Below are 26,296 nucleotides of genomic sequence, written 5' to 3' on the forward strand. Positions count from 1 at the left end.
CCAATGTAGAAAACCTTCAACATTTAAAGGAAAAAGTAGAAAGAGATTGAGTAATGGTGGATTGAATGAACCAGGGTTTGGCCCAGTACATCCCCACCATTTTTTTCAGGCCAACCTCAATTTGCCAGATGTCACATTCTTGTCCGCATCAGAGTTTCCTAGCATATACACCTGTATATTTTTGCACCAATGTCATTCCTATCTTTCACTTTGCCAAAATATTCATCCACTATTGGAATAATACATGTCATTAAACATGCAAATTTCATACAGATCCCACCCTCTGAAGAGAAAAATCAGCAGTCATCCATTCAGCAAATGGATAGAAAAGGAACAGCCATATTTGATAGCAGCCTTCAGATGATTTTGATGGCTGGTATTTTAAGTCAGTCATAAACTCAGCCTCACTGGCCTGTTAAAGAGGAATATGGCTGCTTTGCAACACCAAAGCAGTGCAAAATGGATAGAGCACATCAGTGGAAATGGTCCCAGATGTCTTAAATAATAAAATAATATACTAAATGCTTTGCAGTGCTAATGTGCCTTGTGCACACAGATCTCAAGGCACCTTACAGACATTAATGAATTAAGCCCTGTAAAGTGGGTAAGTATTATCCATATTATGCCCAAGGGGAAACTGAGAAACAGAGATGTAAGATGATGGTCCAGGAAGCCTGTGACAGACGTGGGAATAGAACCCAGGTCTCCTGGTCCCCACTCCAGGGCTGGAGCAACAAAATGCTCTCTAAAATCATCTGTCAGTTATTTTTAAAGTAAATTTAGTCCTTATGAAATTGACAGCCTCAAACACCAAAGTGCTCAGTTAAACCACAGGACAGGTACATCATCAGCACTGGCTGAGCACATCTTTCCCACACTGTCTCAATAATAAGCAGCAACTACACTTGTTTGGAGGCTGTGACTGCCCCTTTTGCATCCTGCCCATTCAGCTCTCAGGTTTCTCAGTAGAGTCTGTTGAACAACATACAAGGTGGAGCTTGGTCTGTGAGAGCTGATAGTAATAGCTGGTGACAAATATTATTTCTTATTCAAACTAAGGAGTGAGAGTGATTCATCACCCCTTTTGTACACTGTCCAGCCCATGTTTAGCAGGCTGGATTTTTGCTCAGAACTACAAAAACCATATGTCAAATGCATCAAAACTCAGTAATATTATTAAGAAACTGGACTGTGGCGTTTGTTTCTCTCATCAAAGCTTTGAACTCTCTCACAGCCGGAAGGTAAATTAATGCCAGCTTTAGGAGCACTATCACAGGATCATTCATGCATGAAGACACTTCAGGATGTCTCTAGTCCAAGCAACTGCTCAGAGCAGAGGTAGCTCTGACCAGGTTTCTCAGGAATTTAGGCAGTCAAACCTCAAAAATTTCCAAGTTTGGAGACTGGATGCCCTCCCAGAGCAACCTGATCAAATGCTTGGCTCTCCTCAGAGTGCAATTTCTTTCCTCACTCCTGGATGGAATTTCCACTGCTTCAGTTTATGCCCTTTTCCCACCATATTCCTCTGTGAAGGGTCTGCCTCTGTCCCTTCCAAAACCACCCACAGGCACTGGTGTGCTGTTAGGTGCCCCTGCATCTGCCTCTTTCCCAGGCTGAATAAATCCTTGTCCATCAGGCTCACCTTTGCAAGGCCAAACAACCTCGGTGGCCCTCCATGGAATTCACCTCAGCTTATCAATGTCTTTCTTGTACTGGGCAGCCAAACCTGGCTGCATCATTCTGGATACAGGCTAATGATTACTGAGAAGTCAGAGGTTAATAATTTCCCTTAATCAGCTGTCTGCACTCCAGCTGCTACTGCTCAGGATGCTGTTAGCCTCCATCACTGCCAGGGTACAACATGGGCTCAAATTTATCCCCCTTGCTAAGCAGAAACCTCAGCAATGTGGTAGGAGGAGATAGAAGCTCCAATCTATGGCCTTTGCCAGTTTCAAATCCGTAGTGTTTCTGCACAATGTTTCTGTGTTCTCATTTGCACCCTGTCCTCACAAACCTTGCCTTTATACTGCCTTTTGCACTGGAATTCAGTTATGAATTTCAAGCTCAGCCAAGCCCGTCTCCTGATACATCTACCTTCTTACCTGAGCATCAGAGTGGGCCATTCTTGAGCTTGAAGATGGTTTGTCTCAAAGACCTGACAACTTTCCTTATCTCCTTTTTCCTTAAATGTTGCTTCCCACAAGATCTCACCCATCACTTTCCTGAGGAGACCAAAGTCTGGCCATTCTGAGCCTATGGGCTGTGCTTTGCTACTTGCCTTCCTCGCTCTCTTTAGGATGTTGTAGAGCATGGTTTAACAGCAGCTACACCCAAGACTACCACAGACTGGCACATGCCCAACCAGTTTGTCCAGCAGGACAGTACCTCACTTAGATTTGTGTTGTCTCCAGAAATTTTCTGGATTGCTTCTTTCTGACTTGTGAGTTTCTACAAGTGAAGGGATTAGGGTTTCTAATACAGGATTTTCCAGTAGGCATTTTATAGACACACTGGATTGCCCCAGATCAATGGTGCAGACCAAAGGAGGTGAGTTTGTGATTTGGGACTTGCACTTATAACCCTCCTTCATAAAACCAATTCTAATTAGAAATATGGTATTTTTCAAAATGAGATTAATTAATAGAACCATTTCTTCAGAGATATTGCTGACATACTATCATTTGAAAGTTCTACATTTAAATTAAATACTTTCTGAAAAAATCATTAGCTATCAAAAACTTGTAAGTTTGATGTAAAAGCCACTTGGAAAAAAAATAAAACATCTATTGTGTCAGACAAGCATGCTTCAAATTAGAAGTTCATGCTTATAAGTATGTATGTCTCACTGTCTGGAAAACCCACTCAACTTGCACATAAACCAATGGCACTCCTAAGAAAAATTTGTCTTTGCTGAGCTGGTTTGGATTAAAATCAGTGACCTATAGGCAGAAAGCTTTGTACATCATTAGTGATTCCCCTGGGCAGCCTGGTAAACACTAATGCTATGCCTTCTAGAATGAATCTTGTTTTCTGGAAAGATAAGCCTATTAATTCATCTTTTGACCTTTATTGAGCACTCAGGCAAGGTTGTCCACCTGTTGAACACAAAGGTAATATCTGTTGCATACACTGCTCTCAATGCAATACGTGTTCTACAATTACATATTTCAACCTCTTCCTAAAGAATCCACATGCAATAAGTAGTAAACAAGCATTGCAAAACAATATTACCCCAGATTGCTTTCTGAGTGTGTATTGCAAGTTAAAAATTCAATCAATTTTGCAAGGAACCTGCATGAATTTCTGGGGAGGTTGTACACAGGCACACCAAAACATTCTGTCAGCCGTAGAAGATTTGACTTTTTCGATCTTGAGAGACACTGTAACTGTGTGGAGACCTAGAAAGGAGAGCAGCAGTCTGCTCCGCTTTCTCAGGAGCTCTTGCTTCCAAGAAATATTCCCAGACTCTGGATCTTGGTTCTTCATGTTGCTGAACCATCAGAACAGATTTTTCTGTGGTTTTGGCCCAGGCCAAACAACCTTCTTCCAGACATTCCCAGGCATTATTTAGGAGCCAGCAAAGACCAAGGACCATGATTAAGTGGTACCAATTTACATGTGGCTACCCCGGAGGGTAAAGATTTTAACAACGTTGATGTCAGCCATTCCACGTCAATTAGTCTTGGTGCCAGAGAGAAGTCCTAAAAGTATTTAAAGTTTACCATTTTAGATCTGGTCTTGGGAAGACATTACACAGACCTCTCTTTTAAGGTTGCTAGAGTATTTAAAAGGCAGCAGAATTAATTTAAAAGGCAAAGACATTTCTGTTTTATTTGAGAAGCAAATTGAGGACCAGGGATTGCAGACTTAACAGGCAAGCTTGATCATCTGTAAAAATAAAACCTGAGGATTTAGATTTAAAACTATAAGCACTCATGGTGCTTTTTTGCTATACACAATGGTCTACTCTATTAACAAAAAGCTATGCTAGCAGCCTAGTTTCTCAGCTTGTCTAAATCCACACCTTGTTTCAAGGTAAAGGATGGAATAGGGTGAAGATCTGAAGATCTGTGGACTGCAAAAGCACATTATTTTTATTCCATTTTATAATAACTGCAGCACAGTCAATAGGATTGGAGTCTTCTATACTACAAGGCATATTCTGTTTATAGATTTAATTCAGCGACATTGTCAAACTCTTATTTTTCTTATTTTTCAAATGTGTGAGCAAATTACCTAGAAAGATATCTAATAATAAAGATAATTGAGGATGTAGAATTGGGTAAAATGCTCTTGGCCTGGAGCTCAGTGCAAGTCAACCTTGTGTGCAAGTTAAGGGATGAGAAAGAGGCACTTTCATCCAGAATCAATTATCACAAATGATCCCACAGTCATGGCCAAAATCACATTACTCACAATGAATTAAAAATCCTGGGGATTCATTTTAAGTGCCTATAGTTTTAGATATAGAAAAAAAAATAGTTCAAGTTCAATACAAGTAAGGAAGATTCCATCTTATTGTGGCCTCTACTGTGCCTTACTTTCTTTCAGCCAGCGCCTCAGCCTGCTGTGTCCATGTCCCATAGCACCCTCCATGCCCATTTTGGTGCCTCTGCTCCTTTAATGTTTTTTTCCTTCACTCTTCAGCACTCCTGTTTTCCCTTGCTATTTCACTACATGCTCTTTTCTGTCAACCCTCCTCAAATTTAAGTTGAAGAATCAACAACAGATCTTCATCCTATTCCTCCTTTTACCTTGAAACAATGTGCATTGATTTGTACAAGGCAAGAAACTAGACTAAGAACTTTTTGAAATTGCTCCTGTAATTTTTTTATCTGAAATTACACATAACACACAGCATGTGAAATTCCAGAGAGACTGGCAGATACTGGTCAACATGAGGTGTAGGCACTGAAAGTGGCCTCAGACAGAAGGATAATTTCTGACATACCCATACTGATTGCAGTTTCATAATACATAGCTGGATCCAGAAGCATATGTCAGAAAAAATAATTCTGTGACCATTTGCAAAATTACATATAGCATAAACAGACTTAATAGGCTCACATACTTCTTAAATGTTCATGGAAAGTAAACATGAGTTAAGGAGACTAATGCTGGTCTGCTTGTGTTAATGCTTGAGGAGGAAGAGATTTAAGTGTATACTAAGGATGCAAACATCTAAAGCACACAGATTGTTCTCTACAGTTATTCTGTCAGGAGCCGTAGGCTGGGAAATGCAAAATTAGTAAACTGGTAAATGGAATACATTGATTGCTTTTATATAACATAATACAAGTTAAAATAAATGGTCAGTGTCCTCATAAATCTTTGCTAGTGCTTTTCCACAAAGACAATTAAATAATATAACAGCACCCTTCACTGCTACAGGCGTGCAGTCACGAGCAATGCCTTTATGATGAAAGAACATCACATTTTAATTCTTCACACAGACACTAATTCTTAGTGGTCTACTTTCCTGTAAGAATGACACTTTGAACAAGATAGTAGCAAGACCAAAAATGGAAAGTTTCTGAAGTTTTTAGTCTTGCATACTTGATGACAGATTCAAAATCCTAGTGTTATTTTCAAGCCATCCTTTTGTATCTAGGACACAGGAACCAACAGAGGGAAATATTGCCACATGAGCTACATGATCAGCCTGTGCCATAAAAGACAATTTGATTTTAGGCATGAAATTGCCAAAAAACCTTTCCTACTTAATTCAATAAGACCTTTCAAGCCACAAAGAATATTAAACAAGTTGAAAAATGTATATCTTTGAAGAAACTGCAATGGAAATATTTCAGAAAAAAATTAAGAAATATCCACAAATAAAATGAGATCCTGAAAAAAATAATTTGATTAGTTCTAATTAACACTCTTTCTTCTAGCTCATATACAGCTGGGTAAGGAGGGAATAATATTGATGCAGACAGGAGTCCTGATTTCAGTAAGAAAGTACTCCTGTACCCTCTTGCTTAGCTAAAAATAAAAAAATACCTTCTTTTGTTTAGTTATTGTTATTTCTCCATGAGAAATACACTGGAGAAAGGAAAGTTGTTTTTAGAACAGCACTGAGGCAGAAAGAATGGGAAAATGTAAGGCAACTGTTCTCTGATCTTCATGTACATCAATTGCAGGCAATAAATTCCCTGCTGTTTGAGCACAGACAGAATCTCAAATGCACATATACTTTTGCTATTAGAAAGTATAAACCAAATAGTGATAAACAGTGACTATTTGTTGTTTAGATTTATATTCTGAGTAATATAACTAGGTGGAAAAAAAAAAGAAAAAACAACCTAGTATTGAAGGATGTATCATTTTTAATCTCAGTGCTTTGGCTAGTGCCAACATCAGATAGAGTGTCGTATTGCAATAATTCAAGGATCTCTCTATTAGTTTCTCTAAGCCTTTAAAGTAAGGGAAGATGTTACAGCGGGAAATGTTAGGCACATTATCTAATTCTCCTCAGGTCTGGGACTTAAATTTATTTTAAGGAGAAATTCAAGGTAAGCTGTATTTTACTTAAATGCATTAATCTTTTCAACTGTTATTATTTGATACAATATCCAGTTGTGAGGTTTTTTTTTCTTTTCAAAGCCTGCGATAAAAATTGCTGTTGCTCCCTTCTGCAGTTCCGCTGTATTAGCAGCAGCACATTACAGCTCTGTGCTACTGCCTAACATCACCAACTTTGGGAAGTGATATTCTCTAATTGCTCACACCCAGCACTTACATGTACGTGGCACTCAAAAAGGGTTAAGCAGCTGAATCCTCTGGAGCAGTGTCACCTAAGGAACAATAGAAAAATCATTAGTGTGTTAACTGAAACAATACCATACTTTTCTCTCTATTGTTTAACCTTTCGTCCACATTACAAATATCGCAGTGTAGTTCTTATCTTTGACCTTGAGGGACTGTAGCTTTATCAGTGCTTCCGTTTAGATCACAGATGACCTTCAGCTGATATCATTGAGCCCTGACCTGCCTCAGTGATCTGCTCGCGCAGAATACATATGCTGAACAGTGCTGGTGTGTGCAGTAGGGGTAAGTGAATTATTTACAAAAATTTGAGTTGACACCTTTTATCAAATGTGGAAAGATGAAGACAAAACAGCTGCTATTGCTGTCGTAAGCAATCTGCTGGTGATTGAATAAAAGTGTCAAGAAAATGGCTGCTTGATGGCCTTTTGTTCTCTCTCATCCAGCTTGATGTTAGTTTGAGCTGTCAGTTAGGAATCACGGCACAGTGATTTATCAATAGGCTGAGTGACCTTCCCGTGCAGCCGGCGCTACCGCGGGCAGACAGCACCCTCTGCTGCGGGCCGGCTCCGCTTCCCGGCGGCAACGGGGATCCGAACAGCAGTCGTCTTTTCTTCTCTTTTCCTTTTATTCCCTTTTTTCCCCCCCTTTTCTTTCTTTTTTTTTTTTCCCTCTTAATTTTCTGCCTTTCTTTTGTTTTTTATCAAATCTCGAAAGCTTATCTGTGAATGTTAAAAAAATATATATACAAAAAAAGGAACGCTATAAACTGCACTACGTTATTTCCAGGCTTTCTTCCAACAAAAGGGAAAGTACCGAGTGAATCAGTCACTGCTGCTGGGGCAAAACCAACTTGCTGCAGTGAGACAATGGGACGGGGAAAGGCAGCGGCCGTCAGACGGGGCCCCTTTGTGACGCGGGTTTGAAACGCGGTGGTTTTCTCGCGCCACATAATTCCCGCGTCGCTCGCGTTTGTTCCAAAGCCCCCCGTTCTGCCGCTGGCGAATATTGCCACGCAATGAAGCACTGACCCCCACGCAGTCACACTGCTTTGTGAACTTCTGCGGCCAAAGGGGCGCCCGGGGCGTTCCACGCCGTGCACTCCTCCGCAAGAACCCGGTTCTCTTCCCACCCGGCGCCCCAGCTCAGGAGCATCCCACTCCTCTCACCGGCTTCCCGGTGGCACCTGATCCCAGCGGGGCTCCTGAGCTGCTCGCACGCCCGCCTGTCCCGGGGTTGTCCCCGCAGGCAGGGCAGAGGTGCGGGTCGGGCACGGGCAGCCCCAGCCCAGCGCCGCCGCCAATGCTGCTCACAGACCCCACGGCACCCGCAGCCAGGCAGGCGATGCACCGCACCTGTGATTATTGGTACCTAATAATGATTACTAGAGGCTTTCAAAGACATTCGCATAACAAATTGCTTTCTGCACCAGTTTTCCCTCTTCGAGGTTCTTTTCACGCGTTTTTGTTAAGATTAAATTTTGTTCAGTTTTCTTTCACAGATTCAGAGATTTCCAGAATATTCTGACTTGGAAGGGACACTCTAAATGACCTTTTTATCCCAGAGTTTATGGGACCGATATTCCTGTACTGAATAATATAATCTAAGGTCCATCTTCTGTTTGTGGAGATGTGATTTTTGCTGCAGTTGTCAGGTGAAACAGCAATTGTTGATACTTTTTATTTTCTTTTTTATTTTCTTTTTCTTTCTTTTTTTTTTTTTTTTTTTTTTATGGCTAAAGTAATGAGTGTTTTCCTTTTTGGAGGACTCCGCTTTTCATATACACATGCATACATACACAACACCCAGATTGCCTTTGCTTTTTCCATGAGTGGATTAGAAAGGGAACTAGTGATTTGGAAGGACTAGTTTGTTTTCTGTTTACATGCTGAGTTGAAAAGTAATTCTGTGAAAAAAGTTTTCCTTAAAAGCTGCTAGGATAAAACAATGATTAAATATCCCAGGAGCTGTCACTTCTCAGAAACAAGTTTTTAAATTTTCTCTCTTTTGTTATTTTTTCACAACAGTTTCTTCTTTTATTTTTTTCTTTCTTTATTTATTTGCTTCCTTTTAGAACCCACTAGTTAAGCCTGCTTGTAGCCAAGGTGTCAGGTTCAGGTGAAGTTTTGTGAGTTTTGTGCATATTCGTAGAGGCCGGATCCTGTGGTTAAGTCCATGGCAGCAAGAAACTTCAACTAACACTAGGACCCAGATTCCAGAGCAGGCACCAAAGAAATTTGACTTGATCAAGGAGAGACATCCTCTTGGTGGCACACAAGTGACCAGGTGGCTGGTGAGAAGAATACAATTCAAGGGATATCCTTGGAAATCCATTTGGTATCCTAAACTGATGGAGTGCTAAGACAAGAAATATTTACTTACAAAAGGACATGAATGTCCACATCTCTGTCCAAGGCAAGTGTAGTCAGTGGCTGAATTAGGTATACACTCATGTAATTTCTTCAATCCTCTTCTGAAAAAGAAAACAACCTTTTTTCCCATTTATTTTTCATTGCATTTTCACTCATTTTTCCCTGCCTTGGTTTCATGGGCATGATTTCCTTTCTGTCACTATCAAGTCAGAGCCAATGCTCTGGAATAGTACAGTTATGCCAGTGCTAATCTGACAGAATTGAAATCAGAATAATGGCCAACATTTTTTAGGAACAGAGTCGAAGCAGTCTTTGTGCTCACAATATGGCTACCATGCTGAGAAACACCTTGCAGGCTTGGATGAAGGTTACTGAACTGCAAGTTGTGCATGGGTCTTAAAAGCAAAGTTCTTTGGATCATGAGAGCCTGTAATAGGACATAAATGGACATTTCATCTATAAAATGCCTGCTCATACACTGTCCTCACACCATAGCTAATGCATCAAAATCTGAAATGGGTTCTGTGTGACAATTTATTCCCCTGGTTACAGAAAATAATGTCTTGTAATATCAGTAGATTTTCTGTAGTACTTACGTGTTCTATTAAGATGTCTTGCCAGCTTGTAGTGTGAGCTTTATTATCAGTTTATATTATTTCAATAAAACCTGTTATTTTTGATTGTATTTTCCTGTGTTCAAATGTTTATTCATTTAATTTTCTTGTTGCTTAGGTGCTCACTTTATTTCTCTCAAACCTAATAGCTGGGGGAAAAAAAAGATGTGTTGAATGCTCCAGTAGTAAAGATCAGCAAAAGTATAGAGGGCATGTCTTTGGTGTTTGGGGTCATTTTCATAGGGATAGCATTCATATTTTTAATGAAGATATTGATTATTTACATAAAGCCTATGTGGCATCTTTCATTGAAGGATCTGAAACAATTTTGAAACCATTCAATGGGCACAGCTTCCTGAGGAGATGAGGACATTGTAGATGGCATGGCAGTACAATCTGTTAAGAAGGCTACTCAGAACTTCTTCAATCAAGACACATTTTTTCTTGCAAGAATTTTTTGGGTGAAAATTTTGGTGCCAAGCATCATCTTCTTACCCTTGCTGTGTTTCATCCCTTGCCGTTCAGCTCACATCTTCCACATTGTAGCAGCACAGCTCTGGAGACTGTAAGGAAATTCTCCTATGTCTTTGGGACGTGACATAGACATTCTCAAAGAATGTCAGAAATGCATTTCTGCTCTGAATAGGAAAACTATGTGAAACTTATGTCTTGCAGACTGAGGCTGTTATTTGGGACTGTAAAACACAGCCTGCAGGACACGGTACAGCAGTCTTGAGACGGGGTGAAGGGAGGACTCTTTCAAGCACACTTCCAACCAGACATTTCAGGGAGAATTTACAGAGCAATTAAAGTCCAATTTACCATTGGAGTGGGGATTTTCGCCCTCAGCAAGCCTACCTCAAATTTGAGTGTATTTCAAATCTCTGAAACTATGTAAAATGTCCTTATAAGTAACTAAGATTTACCAGATTAATTCCTGGGAGATTCTATCCATGTCAGGAATGCCCCATCACAACTGCAAATGGCTTTTCTTGCAACTGGAACTGAAATTCAGGTTATCTAAATGTAAGGTATCTACACTGCAGCTATGCCTGGGTAAGTAAGTGTGTTGGAAAAGGAAACATGGAGACAGATGGGATATAGACTGTGTGAAAAAGTAATTGGAGGGGGACGGAGAAGACCTTGGGATAGGGACGCTGGGCAGGCATTTTGGGAAAAGAGTTTGGACAAGAAGCTGAAAGGTGGAAAAATGGGGTTTATGCATCTGTTGTTGAAAACCCTAAGAGAAAGAGACTGAGCATGATTTGTGGAGAAAATGGAGAACTGGTGTTAAAATTTTGTTTAAAAAAGTACAACTTGGAGGAAATGGGTGACCCAAGTCCAAAGTGTGAAGCCATGCATGGTTTTTGCCCAGAAGTGCTCTTCTCCCAGAGAATGACAAGAAACCCAAAACTCCTAGGTCTGATAAGAGCTAGTGTCTATGAAACCCACCACATTGTCCACACAAGGCACCTGCACTGTGAAACTCTCTTCATTTGTATGCCCTGCATAACTCATGATGTATTCAGTGAAGAGGATGAACCTGCTGCGCTAACAAGACAAACACAGTAATCTGGTATTCCTACCCATTAACTCAAGTGGCTAATGTTTTTGTGATTGATGTCCACCATCCAGAAAGCACTACTGCTGGCTGTTCACATGACATAAAGTGACAGTTCTGGGTGGGATTTTTTTCCATTTATTGTCTTAGACATAAACCAAAATGCGGTAAAAGAACTTCACTGGATTCTGTCAGTCAAAAACTGTGAAACATCAAAATTAAGGTTACATCTGAGAACTTTAATTTGCTCCTGCACCGGCATTTTAAGAACTCTTAAACTGACATCATCACATTCTATCTTTTCCCCTTGCTCCATTTAATTCATGGTAAGGCAAATGTTTAGTTAACACATAGGTTTTCAGTATTGTTGCCTCCTCACTGTTCAACATATGAACCAGGGTCTTGCTGCACACAATTCAAATCCTGCTCTGAACACAGAATTATTTGTTTCCCCAAGGGTTTCTTTGCAAAACTTTCCTAACACTTCTGGGAGATGAGTGTCATTCCCATTTTACAGTTGGGAATAAGGGTACAAAGAATTTGGGTATTCACCAGTTTGCAATGTTCAGTTTAAGAACAACAAAACCAAGTATTTATGAGCATGTAGCATTCTACAATAAAATTACAATTTACTTCAATTTCAGTTTCAAATGCTTATTGCTTCTGTAAATCAGACTCCAGACACCCATAACACAAGAAACACACAATTATTGACCACCTGTTCAGTGACTTGCCAAGCATCCCACAGGAATTGCCTGACAGATGCACAGATAGAGTAAAATTCCCTATGGTTGCATTCAGCTCCCTTAACCATGACACCTTCTCTCCTCTTTTTGCAATCTCTTATGTTGGCCACTATGCATGGGATTATTTCATCAAATCTGAGCCACCTCGAAGTTAGCTCCAAGCTGTTCATCATGTCTCTCTCTTGACAAAAGGGAGATTGGCTAAACCACTAAACCTCTGTAGGGATAAATTGGACGGGAGAGTAGATGTCCATCCTTACCCACTGGCTACAGAAAGATTCCAGACTAGCTTAATAATTAGCACCCAACATCTAGAAGGCTAACTTATGGTAAAATAAATCCTTCCCAGTATTACTTTATTATCTGTAAGAAAATAAGAAGACATCATAATTCTTCACAAAAAATCTGATAAATGCCCAGTGCTCAGGTTCACTTTTTAAAATAAATAACAGCAAAATTTATGCAGGTGGAGCATATAAATAAAAATAGTCTCATAATGCATATGTCTAGTCAGGGTAAATTAAACCATAATTATTACCAGCCTTAATTACCCAACCTTACATCAGTCTATGCAGCTTCTGAAAGTAGTTTAGTCACATTCTTGTAAAATTGGCTTTGCAAGTAAAACCCTGCTTAACTCAGGCAGGACATGTCCTTGTGTCAGTCCTCTTTTTCATCTCTTATGCACATAACTGCCTGTATTATCACATTTTGTGATAACAATAAAGAGCCCATGTTCCGTATCCTAACAGAGGGTGGAATTTTCAATCCATAAAGAATCAGTTCAAATTCAAAGCCTTTCCTGAAGGCTTCGTGATCAAGCAACCCTTAGATAAAACAAGGTAACTGAGCTTGAAACCAAATTTTTGGGGTTCTAGCAAATCAATTCTGTCATTAGTGACTATGTTCTCTGTCTAACTGATGGAGAGAAATAGGTGGTTTTAAAGACCCTCAGAAAGTAACTTTCCCTACCTAAATCTAGGCATCTGGATCTTACCCCTGGAGTCTGACTCCTAGAACAACAAAAAGCAAAGTGATCCAAGTCTTGATCCATTCTTCTCCAAGTGAAAATCATGTTAAGCCTATGATCTGGACACAACACTGAAATCTGTGAATAAATTCTGATGTTTTGGAGAAGGCTGCCTCAAGATTCCATAGAATGCCAATAAAGTCACACAAATGAGTAGAGAAACCAGCACAGCCTTTGTAAGAGGTTACAGCTAATGTTTGGAATGAAGGAGCTATCCAGCTTCCAACAAAAGTCAAGATGTACTGCTTATTTGTCATAACCACTCCTCTACACAGACTTTGAAGCTTGGACAATTTACAGTTGCTGCATCAAGTGTCTTAGCCAACCATGTGTATTGCCTTTGTACTTTTACTGATATGAAATGATAGGGTGCTCTCCAGCAGCAAGGTCTTGGAGCAGTGGCACAAATGCAGCAGAACAGCTGCGGGTGTGAACACCTGGGGCTTCTCCAGATAGCCACAACCAACTGCTCAACAACCAGGTGCACTATATCAGCTGTACACCTGAGGTGTATCAGTTATAGAAAGTGGTAGACTGCAGCTGCTGCTGTCTGCTGTGGCAAAGAATGCATGTTCATACCCCCGAAAAAAGAATAATTAAGCAGAGAAAAAAAAAAGGTAGGACTGCTGGTACAGTGTTCAGAGTGGGTTCCATGTGAGTATGTACAAATACAATGCACAAAAATACTCATCAATTTCTCATTGATGAAATCCCCAGCCTGAGTCTTCATATATCATATCAGTGCAAAACTCCATCAAACGCAGGAACAGAGACAGGTAGGTCTTGTCAGGATTTACAAAAGACACAGGAATACAGCTAATATCCAATACAGCATTGTCTCTGTGTGCTCCATTTATTTTTTCTAAGACATTGTTCAAAAAGGTGCAGCCAGAGTCATCCATTTCATGGATTAAAAAAGTGAATCTTTTCCAAACTGCAATATTTTTTATTTCACATTGTCTTCAATCTCTAGTCTTCAATGTGCAGGGATAGTTGTCTGCCCTAAATCTCATGTACGTATGCATCATGACTTCTTCATAAAAGGACAGTAGAATGTTGAATAATATGTAAATTTTATGTTGTAATGAATTGGGTCCTAACATCTTTAAAGGTCAGACACCTGATATAATACATCATGTTCTTTAATATCAACTACAAAATAACTGTAATAAATTTTGCCAGTACCATATCCTCACACACTGTTACCCACAAAGAAGCACCAAAGGAAATGTGTCATTTGTCAAAACATGTAGGGAAGGTGATGTGTGTACAAGTAATTTTAAAAGTATTGCTAAGGTTAGGCATAGTTATACAAGTTACAAGGTTGACTTTTCAGGGAAGTAGCACATTGTCAACAAGCCTGTTGCTTAAATTCCCTAGAAGATTCATAAAGCCACAAGGCTATTTCTTTTACAGTGAACTCACATCTAATGAAATGCCTGTGAATTCAAATTAGCTAGCAAAAGCCAGATACATTGCAAATCAAAATTATTGCTGCTGATGGAGAAGTAACAAAACACCAACTTTTTTTTTAAACTTAAAAACTAGTTTATTTTGACACAAATTCAGTAAAGCCTATAAGAGTACTCTTTCAGCCCAAAAGTTAAAATGTTTAAATACATCGTTGAACAGGAAAATCATGGACATATGTTTCAATTTAAGCACATCCTTAAATGTTTAATGTAAGAGGTAGTGAGCAGTTAAGATCAATAGGCATTTCCTTAGCAGAATATCTCCTGGCAATACTGATGCTAATGGGAGGAGAGATAGACAAAAATGTGAAATGTACACAGATTTTGCATACTGTGATGACTGTACCCAAGATTCCTTGGGCACACCAGAGTTTAAAAAGGATAGGGCAAGCACACAAAAAAGTATGTAGCTCTCTGATAAACTTTGACAAAGATAATATGTGAGCCAATTTACTGCTTCTTCACAGTCTGCACAGGTAGGCAGCAAAGCCAAGGACAAGCAGTACACATACTCACTGCTTTCTTCTCTGGCTCAGTTTTGCCTACTATTCCTGTCTTTGAAATGTGAGGACAGCGAACCAGTTACAACTTATGTGAGTGGCCAAATCACCAAACTGTACTTTACAGAAATAATAAAAAATATGACTCATCACTGACCTTCTCAAAGATAGCAAAAGGAAACTCAGGATCACATCAGCACACACAAAAAAAATGCATCCAACCATAGGTAATGCCACTGATAAAATTTTGACACTTAACTAAAGGGAACTTCTGTCTAAGTCAATAAATGGTTTGTTGTTGTACTATGGTCCCCATCATGCAGTTCCATCAATATTGCACTCGATCCTGGCCTTCCAGTATGCTCCTCCTTGTACAGCTGCTCTTTCTCCCACAGACACAGGGTAGGATTTAGATTCTGCCTCACCTATATTTAGCCACATCACGTACAGCAGCTACTTGAGAGTTAGGTGTCCAAGTTTCAGTTATAGCCAACAGAAAGATCTGGGCCTTGATTCCTTTGTGTGTGTGGCAGCTTCTGGTACCGCCTGAGTCACGCTGAAGCATCCCAGTGAACCTGACGCTGCTGCCTCCAAAGGTCCCAGCTGACACACAGCTGGGCATGTGTGCACAGAGCATCACTGGTGCAGCTGACTGCCCTGGGAGCTTAAACACCCAGCTCCTGAACAGATGTCTGCAATGCAGGCCTAGACATTTAGATAAGAGAGCTTTGAGGTGCTCCCACACTTGCTGTTTTTCTTTGATAAGACCTACTTAGCCAAGATCAAACTGTCCACCAGTTATAAATAATGGCCTCCAGAGAGACTGTCTGTTGCTGGGAACATCCAGAACTCTGAATGCCAGGCAGGAGTAGTGAATGAACAGGTTTCATTTCAGCCCTAATAAACAACTGCTTTCTCATTAACCATAAAATGAAGCCCCAACAAGAAGCAACTCTTTAACAACTAAACCTAAGAGGAATGAACGTGGTGCTATTCTTATGCATTTCTTTGTTGCATCTCATAATGTATTGTTATAGTTCATATTATTTCTCTGGTTCTATGGAGTTATAGGCATGGTCAATGGCAGAAAAATAGTCCCAGAAGAGAAAGCTCCTCTGAACAGCAAGTGTAGATGGCTCCTTTTGGCCCTCTTGCAGCAGGAACAGAGATGAAGAGAAACAGCATGAGAAACAGGGAATAATCAATGAGGTCCCAGTCTGTATACCTAGCAGATTATACTTACCTGCCTTGCAAAAGTCTTTGGAAAATTACTGCCTAAGCCCGTGCAGCATTTTACAGGGGATAAAATGTGCAAATTGTTACTTTTATACATATTTCCTAAGATACATTCTTCCTTTGATACCAGCACATAACCATCATGTATTAAAGAAATAAGATATTTCCTCATTAGTGTAAAACAGATGTATATTATAGGATTAGCACCTGAAGAATATAATTTTAATTTTGCCATTTCATAAAGAAGCTTTAATTCATAAATGTTAATGACACTGGGGAGTAACAGTCTTTTCCCTGGAGAAAGATTAGACCTTATTTCATACTGTATATTATTGGACTGAGTTTAAACTAGAATTTTATTGTTGTGTGCATTTGATGATTTTTTTAGAGTTTATTCCATTATGTAAAATATTTTCATTTACATGAAAATTTTGGATTTGAATATACATGACATAAACATAATTTTTTAACCACTTAAACCATTTCTGTTGAGGCATCTGTTAAGGCAGTTCACTCTCAAAGAGTGTGTCTATACAATGCATTTTTACTTACTAGTGTTGTTTACCACAATGTGTGATGCACAATCTTCTAAAATTGTTTCCTACATTTTAAATTAATTCTAATACAGGTTTATCAGTTCCTTGTTATGGTGCAGAACTTATATTAAATTCTGTGATCCATAAAACCTTTTTTTGAATGACACATAGTTTAGTTTTTCATTTAGAGGCTATAAAAGTGTTCACAAAAGTTATGTTGGAAAAAAAATGATTGAAAGTGCTAAAACACTGTACAGAATATAAAATCCTTTCATAGACTTTTTATGACACATGAAACATGAGTCTTAAAGGTTTAATGTTACTGACTTTTATACAAGGCTTTTTAATTCTTGATTCCAGTTATGGTTCTGCAAATGAACTGTGACATTAAAAAGAATCAGGCTGGAACTGCCTTAGCTTTTTCTCTAGATGAGTTTCTCCTGGCCATGAAGGGTTCACATAATCTGCCCCACCCTGCCCACGTCTGGTTAGCACTAACTCGCTATAGCAGCAGCCAAGTGTAAATCCTGCACTGCATTAAATCTGCCTAACACAACACGTCCTACTCAAATTTGTCATTTAGGTTAGGTGGGCTTATAAATTGTTAAGAAGGGTGAAGTGTTACTTAATTTCCCTTTCTCTTAATATTTAATAGTGTGCTACAACAATTGGGCACGTGATTTAATTGACTGAATACAGGACCAGCACTGATATATACTCAAATAAAGAGAGACAAAGTCAGTTAGTGCATTATTTGCATAGAGGTGAAGAAGCTCATGCTATTGGGAGCAGTGGAGGAACAGGTTCTTACACCTTCCAACAGCTAAAGAAAGCCAAATATTCACACATGGACCACTCTCCCAGCTCAGCAGATTTGAAGGACTCCCCAAAGGAGTAGTGTCACACATTCTCTGGGCCCTTCTGTGGGGGGATCTGTCTGTGGAAGACAATTTTCCGTGATATGTTCTCAGCCAAACATAGCTATGGTGCAGCTGGAGGGCTTCCCCAGCCCACCAAGTGACCTGCAGTACGTAGACCACATCAGGGACTACTCGTGGAGGAAGGAACGGCAGTCTTCTTGCTCTTCTAGAACCCAGCTCTGTACCTTGGATAATCCCAATGGAGCTGAAAAGCAGATCAGCTCCACTGCTGCAAAGATTTGGGGAGACCTAAGAATGATTGAATCTGAGTTTTCTTTGACCTGGACATTTGCAGCTGCCTGCTTCAACAGGTTTATCTGAGCAAGCTTTCCATACTATCAACAGAAAGAAAAAGGATGTGACTAACCCCATCTTGAAATAAGTATCTTACCCCATTAGAAATGCCTATTTGTCTCCACAAAAGCAGCCAGGATGACTGAGTCAGGTGTAGATTTATACATTGGATCTTGGCCTTTGAGTCACTGACAGCAGCCAGTTGAGAGAACACTGCAGTAGCCGACTGCCATGCAAGGGCTGTGTCTTGCAATCATTCCCTACTCTTTGCATCTATACAACTAAAATTCCTTTGTCTCCAAACACAATAGTCCTGTCTCTACTTCTTACTGAGAAGAGCCCTCAGCTCATGCAGAGTTCTGCCCAGCTGTCATTAAAGATACACATAAGAGCCCAAGTTGTTGTGGCTCCTTATTTGCCACAACTTACTTGGACAAGATGGGGGATTCTGGACTGTGTTTAAGGCCAGCCCCAAACCTGTTTAGTTTACTTTTACAGGTACAGTCAAAAGCTGCAGGTGAAGAGAGTCTTTAGCTTGCTAGCTGGTGTAAATGTAGTATCAGTAGATGAAGTGATTGGCTGGGACTAAGAACCAATTGACTTTGGGGCTTGATGGAATCAAAATATTTGCTTTAAATACTTGTTCATGCTTGCTTTGTATTTCATTACAAAATTATTATAGCTGTAGTATGCACACTTAACACATTTCAGAGTATGCCATATCATAAATTATTGAAGTGGAACCTCACTATTCTCTACAGGGTTCAAAAACCTCAATAAAAATTTTCTGGCTTTCTTTTTTCTTTTTAAATCCAATTACCAAGTGGCAAAAACATTTACAGCAAAAGTTAATAGTGCATGATTGTGAAGCAACAATCTAGTTCATGAGCACTCTGTCCAGCAAATGTTATGAGTAGTGTGATTCAGCTGCTGATGAAGAAAAATTAAATGCTGTTACCACAGTACATTGATCTATTTGGAACTAATTTCAAAATTCCAGGGTTTGCAGTGGTTGGTCTTGAAGATTTGACAAGAATATTAAGGGCAGACAGAAAAAAAAATTGTAAGTTGTACATCAACATTAGCATCCAAACTTTGTTTTCGTTTTACTTTTTTAAAGTTTTTTATTTAGATTTCATCTAGAGAATGTTTTGAGTCACATTTGTTGGAAGACATATTACCTTCACAGTGTGAAAGAGAAGAAAAGAAAAATAAAGCTGTAAAGTGCCATGAAAAGTTGTCTGCTACAAGAGCAGTATTTCTCTCCTGACAGAAAAGCTCCATGTTCTTTTTCGAAAACCCTCACTGAACTCAGAAACATTGATCCAGACATTTCTATTGCTTCCTAGCTCCACAGGTTGATTACACACCTCACAAAAACTCAGAGCTGTTGTAAATTTTGAACAAGAGAAAGAATACCACTTATCCACACTGCAGTAGGATGGCATTTTCACTTTACTTATGGCTTCCCCACCCACCATTTCCATTCAGTCTCAGGACAGATTAAAGTATTAAGTTATGTTAAGCTGTAATATAATGTAAATACAAATTAGAAGTAAGATCTTGATCTCAAATATCTGTGAAAGCAATCCAGTAATTAGAAGAGTCCTTTTTCATGGTATATCACAGAAAGTGACAAAATTGAGCTGAAAGAACCAAGGTCAAAATCTGGATTTTTTTTAGGGTTTTTTTTTCAGTCAGTGCTTGGATAAAAGTTCCAGTGCCCAATTTCAAGTGGATGAATACTGGGGAAGGGGGTCATTTTCTTACAGTGAGGAGTCCTACAGTCTCAGGTCCCCCTTTTCCCCTGGCTCTGTCTTCAGGGCTTCCTCACTTCAATACAGCCTTTTAGAGCTTCTCTCTGTAAACCATCTATTTAGTCAGAACAAACCCATACTCAAACCTTTTCCTTGTTCTCAATGTTGTCTAATACATGACTTCTGAGGTTAGAAAAGATATTTTCTCAAGTATTTCAAGGAAGGGTAGCTTAGAAATGAAAATAGCACCTAGACAAGCATCATCTCTTGGGTGAATGTTTTTACAAAAGTGACAAGGCATTTTTTTCCTCAAAAAATTCATAAGATCAGAATCAAAATAATTGTTAACTACAGTTTAAAATGTTGAAGACATTTTCTTAAGCTATTGAATTAAGGTAGTAATAAGGGATAGGAGGAAGAGTGAAAAGATGAAGAATTACAAGATAGCAAATGAATTTTTCTTAGGAAGAAGTGAGTTAAATTAACTCCTTGCCAAAATTCAGTAAAAGTACCTAACCTGGATGAATGCTGAAAATAAACACAGAATGAGTGCCGCATGGATGTAAAGCAGAGCAAGAGAGAAACAACTTTAAAGTAGGAATAACAGCACTAGAAAGGAAAGCAGAGCTAGCAGGAATAACATGAGCTTTTAAGTACAGTTTTCTACTATAGCAGGTGTAGGTACTTGCTACTGGCTGCCATGGTTTCAGAATTCACTTTCATTCTGTGTTTCCTTCCTTGAAAATTTCTTTTACCTCTCATCTACATTTTCTGCTTGTCCCTAAAATTCTATTCAATATATATAATCTTTTCTGTTACATTGTGTTGTTTTTCTAGATGTCTCCTCACTTTCTTTGCATAGAAACTCTAGTTTATATATTTTTAACTGGAGGAAATGCCAAGTCTCCTGTAGATTTGACTGGATAAATCCACATGTAGGTACCTTACTTGAAATTATTTATTAATCTTTTTTTATTATTATTAAGATACCCAGAAACAGATATACTTCAGCTTTTCTTTCCATTAAATTCAGTTTGAATCAAGTTGTGATTGCTTGATCCAAGACCAGCTCTTCTATTTCTTTTCTGAAAGAAAGTCTAAACTAGCACTTTCTCTTGGTTCAGGAGGAGTTGGGGAAAGGTGTGCTGGGCGTGTATCATTGCATGTACATTTCTAGGCACTTGCTGTTGTCTCTGTTGGGACTGGGCTAATGGGAATTCTGTCTGAGTGTGATATTATACTTATTACAGCTTATACTGTTATTACAGCCTGGCTTCCTCTACAATGGGAAAAAAACTAACTGGCTGCACTTCTAAGAGTTTCTTTCTCTCTTACTGCAATAGAGGATTGCACACAACTCAAAACAGAAGAAATATGTTTATAGCTGACTCCTAGCCTAGACCAGGACATCCTTTATTTTTGTTTTTATTATTCGGGGACAGATTCTTTCTTTTCCCTGGAAGCAGTCTCTCCTGGGATCTGCAAAGACATGTGCTTCATGTGGGAGGCTGGACCAGGAGGCTCACAGCTGCGGAAGCCAGCTAACAGAGACCAATAATTTCTTTGCCTGGACTGTATAATATTCACTCTGCCTCCTCATGATGAATATTTTTCTAGATGGTATTTTAACTTACACATATAATATTAAAAGCTTTAAAGAACCCTGCAAATATATTGTTAAATATGGAGCCTGTGAAAAGCTGCCCTTGGCTGGTAGGATTTGAATCTTGTCCACGGTGTTGATCTATTCTGCCTGCAGAGGGAATTAAATTAATGTCAAAGTCTCCTGGCCAATACATATCTACGTCCACAAAATGGAAAGCATCTTGATTCTTGCAATAGTGGCACTGAGCTGACTAAAATAATATCCTTTTCACTGCCATTATACTAACACAATATAATTGGGGAATTGCTAGTGTCCCTATATTTAATTTTAGTGCCTCGGCAAATGATCCTAATAGCCTAATGGCTAGATGCTGCTGTTGCTAATGCTGTTCAATTGACTAGGTTTCAAAGTGCATCAATGAGTCTTTTAAGTATCCACTAGAGCTGTAAGGTTTCAGATTACAGCTCTTAAACTATATGTGATCTCTAATGAAAAAAGGGGAAAAAAAGGAATTGATAAAGCAAGCTAAGGCAGCAAAGTCAGCAAAAATTGTGCAGGCGATCTAACTTCACTCCATAACCGGGTGAGCACAGAAATTACATTTGGTCACTAAATAATGCACCTGGGAAAGTAAGAAACAATGCAAATAATAATCCATTTTTTAGTAATTAAATCTTAGCAAGGTCACAATGATGATTTTTTTCATAGACCATAAGTATAATCAGGGGATTTGTAAACAAAAAATATTGCCTTGTAACTTGTTATGAAAATTAACCCATATCTAGTATTGATCCTGATTTGTGCATGTTAAAACAAGTCTCCTTGGGTAAAATATTCTTGAAGTCAATAATATGCTGTAATCTCATGTGACACTAATAAAATAGCACAAATGACAATTCATTTTTGTTTACTTGTCTCCTCTTTAATGGATTGATAAATGTTAAAAAAACAAACAAACTAGATCTTGGTGCATAGTAGGCATATTTCTAAAACAGTTCTGATTGATTTTTTGAGTCATTTTTGAAGAAACAATCAATCTTGAGAATTCTTTCCTGAAACATATTTTAATGGCTGTTGATGTATGTTGTGCATATCACAAACACCAAAAATGCTGTGGTGAAGGTCTTAATCCAGCAAACACTTCACACTTGCCTTCTCCAAGCATTTGATTTCTCTAAACATACAAGCAGCTCCAGTGAGGCACAGCTGATTTCACAGATTTCAAGTTAAGCATATGTGTTTGCAGATTCTAGCCTAAAAGAAGCTGAGATGTCACAGAAAACAATTCTGTCATAATCAGAGTTTATCTGTCTGCAATGCCAGCTGTATTTATTTCAAATTACCCAAATTAAAATAGCAGCTATTACCATTCCTCAAGAAGCTGTACTTTGCAGCTTCTCAGAAAGAGAATAGAAAATGGTGAAAGTGCTGTCATAGTAGCACTAAGAACTACATGTATTCACTGAGACAAAATGAGCAAACGTGAAACTGTTCTTCTGCCAAAGACAATATTCCATCTCCTCAGTTACAGGAGAGAGAGAGACAAAAATTAGCTCATTTACTCCACCTGTACAAACTGCTAAAAGGAAGCAGGGCTTCAAGGTGTTGCGATGCTTTTGAATTTTGTAGGTATGGGCAAATATTTTCACATGAGTAATCTTAGTAGTCTCAGCTGATATTTTGATGTTCACATAACTGAGCTAAGAGCTCATTAAATGGCAGAAAAATAAAGCCTGGATGGGGAAACGCCACCAACCTATCTTTTCGGAGTACAGGTGGATTTGGAAGTGTTCACTGGACCAGAATGCAAAGTGCTGTTGGGTCCAGTAGAAACGTTCACAGATCCAATCTATGGAATAACTTGCTGCCCTTTTGCACTGACAACTCCAGACGTTTGCTTTCCTATGACTGTGTATTTGGGCTGTCCTTACTCCCCACTCACAGAGATTCAGGTATGACTCAACAGCACTGAAATGAGAATGAGCTAAACAAAGACAAACTCTTTCCTCTTAAACAGAGCCTGCTGGAGTTTTTTCACCTTTTTTTTTTTTTTTTTTTTTAATTCTAAGAAAAATCTCTGCCTTATAGGTTTTCTGGACCAGAAAAGATATTGTCAATGCCTGCTAATTTTTTAATATAAAGCAGGAATTTCTGCAAATAAACAATAAATTTATTACAAAATCAGAGTACAGTCATTTGTTTTAGTTTACTGCTTGTGAAGTAATCTAAGAAATTCTTCCTTGTCAACAAAACCCAAGAAAAAAGAATTATATAAAAACCATAATTATGTAAAAAAAATTACATGTCCCGAAAATTCCAGTTTAAACCAGTTGAATTCTCTGGCTAAACAAGTTTTTCAGTATTGCTACTCTGTTGTGTAAAGATCTCTTCCAGAGACAGGTTAACCTTTATGCTTTCTGCTATCTGTAGGTGTGCACTGGCTGAAATACCTTTCTACCTCTTCCTGATTCAATTTAAGGAAACAGATTAATTGAATTACGTTACCTATTAAGTCCTTTGCTTTGTTTTTGCCTTAAATAGCCCCACTTCTACTCCTAAGCTCCTAGAAATTCCATCCGGCCCCCCACTGTTCCTTAAAACAAACACTGCCTATTTTATTATTTGCAGTCCTGCCATCTCCCTGCTGAAACAAAAGGGTAGATTGTCTGCTGCAGGAGACACCTGGAAAGTGCACAAAGTACAAAGGCCAGAATTCAAAGGAGTTCCCAGTGTATTCAACAAGCAATTACTTCTGCTTCTGATGGGAGACTGTCATCTTCAAACACAAGGCATTCTTTGGAAAGATTAGTCCAAATTACATTTTATTACATTGGCCTTCTTGGACGGCCTAAACTTCATCTCGTTCTTATTCTAATGGAATTCAATCAAGGGTATTAATATATTGTTTATGACATGTTTGGAGTTCTTGTGTTATCAGCACACATTCATGAGAGGAGCTTCAAACAGTATCAGATAACAGTGAGCTGGATGTTGGATGTTGTACAGCACAGGGGATTTTATCATCTTGTTGAACCAGTGGCAGTGATTAAATTAAACTGTCTGAACAAAGCTTTTGCATGTCAGACTGTTGAATGGCAAAATGAAAGAGTGACACACTTCAAAGATCAAGGAGAGAGAGAGCTGAAAAATCATACTTACGTAACTTCTTATTTAATATACTGATTAACTGAACCATTGGCTGCCTGAGCTTTTACTAAACAATAACCAGAACAAAATGTTTTATGCATCCAAGCATCAGTACACTACATATGAATGCCAAGGTGCATACCAAGTTTTTGTGTTGTTGTTCTCTCATCTTTGTGAGCACCACACTGAATCCTACAAGTTTTTCCCTGCCATACTTTCAAAAAATTCCAGAAAATATGGTTTATGCTAGTTTCTGTTACAGCTTACTTTTCATATTTGTGAGGTCCAAAGCCAAAATTCCTACAATTCTTACAATTCAATATTCTCTAAATGTGCAATACCAGTATGCATCATTTCATGGACACCAGTAGGACTGTTTGTGGGAATAAAAAGTGTTCATTAAAGTAAGGGCTAAAATACCCAGACTCCAGGCTCTTGAAATGCAATGTGGTAAATAGCTTTTGTTCTCTTTTAATATAATTTAGAAGAAAAAGAAAAAAAAAAAAAAAAAAAGAAAAAAAGTGTGCTAATATGGAAAGATGGGTTGAAAGAGAAGTAAAAAAAAATTAAGGACCTACTATTGTCCCAGGCTGTCTAATTTCTGAAAGTAATGACTTTAGACAAATTTTGTTTGTATATGTGAGAGCTTTTAATGTGTGCAGCATGATTTACAGTTTAACATGCACATTGCTGATATTTTTGGTATAAGCTCAGATATCTTCCTTCTGCCAAATCTTATGTAAAAAAATCCTGCTACTATTTCATCTATTACACTACAATCTCCATAAAAAATGGCTTTCTTCTGAAATCCCAAATAAGAGAGCCCTAGATTTAAAATAAATAGGCTGAACCAAAAGGCAATTTCTGTTGCAAGGTTTAGCTGAATCTTCACCGAGGATGGATTATTGGTCAGGTATTCATTTTTTTAAATATTCATTGCTAGCATAAGTCAAATTTTAAGAAACATCAGAACGATTTTCTTTCAATTATCTGAGAACCCAGAATAGGTCTTGACCTTGTGCACAGTGTTAACATAATAGGAATTATCATTTCTTATCAATATTAATTTCATCTGATTACTTTACTTTGCACACTTAAACAAGCTTTAGTAGGTTTTCTGCATAAATAAATAAATTTCCTTTATTTATACAGCAAGATTAATTTGTTTTCATGGGTAAAAAGGAAAGCATCCCTATTTTTGTCAGAGCTGTGGCTTAAAAAACATCTTTTTCAAAACTTCCAGTGTTTTTATTTGATGGTAATATTCTTTCTTCTTATAGAGCCATAGTGCAATGACATCCATTAACATTCAAAACTAGAGAACACTTTCAAATTCAAATACACTTGAGATGGTACAGTAGCAGAAATGGAGCCTAAGGGAAACAATTTTGAGAATAAACAGAGGACCAACCCATTAGAATATTCCACTGTGTATATCAGTTTTTATAATTGGTGGTACATATGTGTGCATACATGTTTGTATTTCATTGCAACTCCATGAATAAATCAACATTTAATATTTATGGCAAACTATTATGGCTAAATATTAGATGTTTCAGTGCACTACAGTATTTATGCAATAATACAAAGACACCTCAAAGTAAATACTACATATTAGCAACTTTTGAGGCATGGGCAATCTAACTAAAATAATTGAAATGATTTTACTAAATAGCAAGTTTATTTTACTGTTTTCCCATTATTTTGGGTTTGGTCTTTTTTTTACAAATAATTTTA

This window comes from Motacilla alba, chromosome 1 (genome assembly GCF_015832195.1).
Source record: "Motacilla alba alba isolate MOTALB_02 chromosome 1, Motacilla_alba_V1.0_pri, whole genome shotgun sequence".
Taxonomy (NCBI): Eukaryota; Metazoa; Chordata; class Aves; order Passeriformes; family Motacillidae; genus Motacilla; species Motacilla alba.